Here is a 4,953-nt window from a genome sequence, read left to right as displayed (position 1 = left end):
ATTAATGCCTTTACTGCCATATCATGCTAACTCGGATATTAATGTAGCTTCAAAAATATAAAAAGTGTTGAAATATGGAAGAGGTTAAAAGAAGCCAATATACTAAGAGACCTCCATCCCATTGATCTTGTAGATGAAATATTAGATTAGATATTCTAAATGCAATGGTTGGTTCGATATTGAAAAAAGAAGTAAATTTGCATCACTAATCAGAGGCAGAAGCCATACTAACATAGATAACAGTCATCTTTAGATGGCTAGCAGCAGAAAATGACAATGCGCAGAGCTAGTTCTATAGATATTAGAGGATATTGAAATCGAGATGCGTAGAAAATCAAACTCTGGGCAATTTATTAAACGTTAACATACACAATCCTGCTAGAGTTACTTAAAGGTGCATCACCTATATTCTCTAACATGTCCAGGCACTGGAAGAGATATCAACCCAACACATTCAGGTATCCCCTTGGCTCATGTTCCAAAAGGCAACTTCATGTTCAAGAACATCTAGCACTACTACCTCAGCTCTTTTACGAACATCATTAGATGCCTTCTCTGGGTGATGCTCCGCTATGCTTTGGAGCGCGCGGCAATATTTGACCAAAACCATCATTCCCCCATCTCTGGTAGGTATCTCTTAATTCTTCAGGAGTATTCGAACCATCTTCCAGGCAGTGTGCAAAGCTATCTTGATAAACAGTTTCAATAACCCAAAAAGCTGTAATAGCCACTATATTCAACTTCAAAGCTCATTAGACTTTCCAGAAATCTGTACCCGAAGGGGAAGAGTTACCATCACTTTGAAAGTTTCTGATTCATGACATGATGTCTCCTCTCTTAAGGTTGAAGATTTGGGGCTTGAATAACAAAAAGATAAATTACGACTTTCCCATTTTACATAGCTGATTAAAAAATGGTGCTCAACTTGGAAAATACTATTTTGTCAGCATATCTAAATAAAGTGGGTTGCCATCCAAACAAGAAACTGCAAGATTACCATGATAAAGGGGAAATTTTTGCATACAAGAGGTAATCATGCTTTGACATTAAAGCACTAGTATCTTAAACTTTTATGCAATATGAAGGTAATGGGCTAAACAATGTATATTAGCATATGCAAAAGGCCTATTACTGATGCTCTAGTAGTTCCTAGCAAAGTTATGGCTCTATCCAGAAAAGCTTCAACAGAATATGACTAATGACTTGAAATTCTAAGGATTAGCACAACCTGGTAACTTATGATTGGAATAAAATGAATCGCACATAAGATGCAAAACCTGAAATGAACAGCATGCTAAAGCAATTTGGCTCTGAAGACATTCTCATTGCCATTGTAAAACCTTAACGCCTTTTTCTATTAACACAAGTAGAAAAAAATTTTTATTTCCCAAGAACATGACATTAAATTGCTTTTCATGATACACTGATCAACTCTTAGCACGGAAAAGGTTACTTAGACACTTAGTGAAACTTTATCCATAACAAGACAGTGTACTTGTAGTAATCAAGGTTTGCCTTCTGAGGAGCAACATTTGTGAGTGAAACACCCCACTTTGAAGCCTCTTTCTTGAGCCAAGCAAATTCATCGTTGAGAGGAGCCATACCACTCAAAATGACTTCCATATCAGTGGCATCAAATGACTCCTTCTAGGCCTTAAGTAAGACGGTCACAACAAAAGGGACAAATGCTCTAACAAATATGTAGTCTTGTTCCTGCAATGTAGTTCTTGACTATATTACTGCCTTTATGATGTACTTCTATAAACATGGTTTTAGCATGACAAGATACAAAAGCAAGCAAATTACAACCATGTTTTATTGTGTATTCCTTTATTTCTTAATTTCCACATTTGTAGATTAAAGTTGATTATTTCCCATATACAAGCACAAAAATATGAAAAGGCAAATGCAGCGAATTGCATGCACATACTTGTCGCAGTGAGTCCTATCTAATTCCCTCCTTTCTTTCCAAGTTAGAGCTCAACCAAATAGAATCTAGCTTTTCTGCAAAATCCCAAATCCCGAATCTCACACTAATACATTTAAATTTTCTCCAACCCATGACAAAAAGACAATAAATTTAGTATCTTTAAATAGAAGGCCGGCTATCATAAAACAAAAATAGAGAAACCAAAATCTAAGTGATTCTTCCTCTAATCTTATGAGTGTTTATTACTCTAATCCCAAGTGTCAACTGCCACCAACCAAAAATCTAAACATTAAAATTCAGAAAATCAACCCAAATAGTCACAACAAAGACTCTTACAAAAACGTTCAAACCCAGTTAAGCATTCAACCTGTCGCGCCCCATTTTTTGATAAATAAATAAATGGTTTAAAAAATGTATTTTTGTGATTGGAAAATGAATTGTGATTTAAAAGAAAAATGGGTCTAAATGGGGTTTTGAGAATGCGACGATTTGACCCAAAATTATAGTTTAAAAAGGGCTTTTAAAAATAAATACGGAGTCGCCACTTGATAATGAGTTAAGGTGTACCAAGTCACCTAAAAAATGTATTTTTAAAGAAAAATAGGAAAAAGTAGTGAGAAACCCTTTTTAAACGACTCCGAGTCTACGTAAACCAAAGAAAAAGGTTCGGGAGTCACATTTGATAAAGGGGAAGGCAAGGATAAAATCCAAGGCACCCCTTTCACCTAGCCAAGGCTGGTTGCATGATTTAATCAAAGATTTTCTTGTTTTAACCAAAGAATTTATTACATTTGGGTGCACTACATGAATGCAAACCCTAGACCTAGGGGTATTGGGGAAAATTTCTCTTCAAAGGTTGAGTGGTGCCAATCACATTAATTGTGAAGCCCAATAACGATCCTTTGAAGAAGTCACGAATAATGCGAGTGGGATACAAATGAATGGAATGCATGTATGCAATGTGAGGACATGAGTTTGAAAAAAGGTAATAAAAGACAATAAATGTGTAAATGAAAATGTGCACGTGAGTGGGCAAGGTACGGTATGTGAAATAATAATATGAAGTGCATGTGTGCAAGTGATGATAAAAGTGTTCGTGTGCAAGTGAAGAAACATAAAGGTGCACGTGTGCAAAATAGGAGGAAAAATGAAAGTGTGATGAGGGTATAAAATGGTAGAGTGGATTAAAAAATGCACGAGCCTAGGGAATTCATGCATATTGGGTATGGGGAGATCTAAATCGTGACTCAATTTGCCCTTTTATAGAGGGAATACAAGCGTGCTAAGGCTTAGAAAAAGCCACACTCGTCTATATCCCATATTTAAGGGGACTCTCAAGCAAATGAACCCTATAACTAGCATGAAATGCAAAAATCCTAAAATGGAGGGAAAAGGGGTTCGAGGGGCATGCAAAAATGATAAAACTAAAAAGAATGCATGACATGTAATGAACATGCAAACATGTACTAACGAGGGAAAATCCCTAAGGGTCTAGCGTTGGACTAGCCCATTTTATGAATTCCGACTAGCGTTGGACTAGTGGAAACGTACATTCATCCATCACATTCATTCAGGCTATGGAAAGCGAGTAGACATGCCAAACCACTTATAAACACATAGCACATAACATTTAGCATGCTCGACTAGATGCAAAGCCCTAACAAAGCAAATTAACACGTAGCAACTAAGCATGCAAGACACATAAGACAATTAAAGCCCTAACTATTACATTTGCTAGCTAGGCACATGACTTCGATAGGTCTTCATTGAATGCTCCTCCAAGCCCTATCTATTACATTAGGGAGACCCTACTACAATCTAAAAGGGGGGAAAAGGAATAAAATAATTAAATCCCTAACTATTACAAGCCAAGAGGTGTACACATACCCCATAAAGAATAACTTAAATAAAAAGCAAAAGTAAATGAAGTAAATGAAAAGAATTAAAGAAAGGCTAGGAAAGTAAAGTAGACATGTATTTCTCACATAGCACATTGGTTCACATAGGAGAGACAAAAAAGATAAAAGAAGTTATACCTCCCTTGAATTGTGTCCAAATGAAAGAAAAATGGCTTCAAAACAATAAAAAGGTCACGGTACCTCAAATAGTAAAGTATAACAAAGTCACCAAAACTCTCCCAATTGCAATTTAAATGAAATCAAACTATACATAATTTCCAATCAAGGAATCCACCAAGGACCCAATCGTAAGCATTAATCAACCATGCAATGCCAATTGAAACATTTTAGAAACTTTGAAAGTCAAAGAGCAAAAGAAAAAAAAACCAAAGCCCATTTATTTCAGAAAATTCAAGAAAATAGGCGAACACAAGCTCATTAGAACACAAAGTTCTTAAACTCTTGCATTAAGTACCACCCAAACAAATGAAAGCAAATGAGCAATCGAGTTGCAAAGTTGAGGCTACCAAGAACTCAATTGTGAATATTAACCAAGCACTCAAGCCTAATTAAACATTTTAGGAACTTCAAGGGCCCAAGAGCAAAGAAAAGGTCAAGTAAAGGTTAAAATGCAACTACTTCTAGGACCAAATTGCAAGCTACTAGAACTCAATTGAGTCTTTGTAGCATTGCTGCAAAATTACAAGGACCAAATTGATTAATTTTTCCAATTTCTGGGTCATAGTGGCATAAGGGGAAACTTGAGGGGGTTAAAGTGCAAATTTTCTGGAAATTATTCATGCAGATGCATGCAATCTCACGAAGAAGCTTGTTTCCGCAATATTTCTGCTATACTCTCATCAACCGAGACCAAAACTCAAGCATACCACTTGCTATTCAAGAACAGAAATTCAAATCCGAATTCACAGCTTTAAACTAAATAACCAACTACATCATTGTCATCGTCCAAACATGCAAAAACTGAGAAAAGATTCCATGCACAATTCTAAAAATAAGCACACATTTGAAGAACAAAAATTGCAGCACCTCCAAGCAACTTCCAACAAACAAGATTCATGCAGCCCCTTTGATTCATTTCCAATCAATCATAGCTACAACTTAATA

At 36.0% G+C, this 4,953-nt stretch overlaps 1 long non-coding RNA gene across 1 annotated transcript; it reads right to left on the bottom strand.

Annotated features, from left to right (window-relative positions):
• Positions 1 to 326: 326 nt before the first annotated feature.
• LOC113715941 (uncharacterized) lies at positions 327 to 1,709 on the bottom strand. The gene is made up of 2 exons (XR_011823411.1): positions 1,496 to 1,709; positions 327 to 684 (listed from the first exon to the last, which is right to left on the bottom strand). It is a non-coding gene; the product is annotated as an uncharacterized lncRNA (long non-coding RNA).
• Positions 1,710 to 4,953: the final 3,244 nt, after the last annotated feature.

Source organism: Coffea arabica, chromosome 11c (assembly GCF_036785885.1).
Source record: "Coffea arabica cultivar ET-39 chromosome 11c, Coffea Arabica ET-39 HiFi, whole genome shotgun sequence".
NCBI classification, from domain to species: domain Eukaryota; kingdom Viridiplantae; phylum Streptophyta; class Magnoliopsida; order Gentianales; family Rubiaceae; genus Coffea; species Coffea arabica.
The sequence above is the reverse complement of the archived record's forward strand: the minus strand, read 5'-3'. Positions and strand labels throughout refer to the sequence as shown.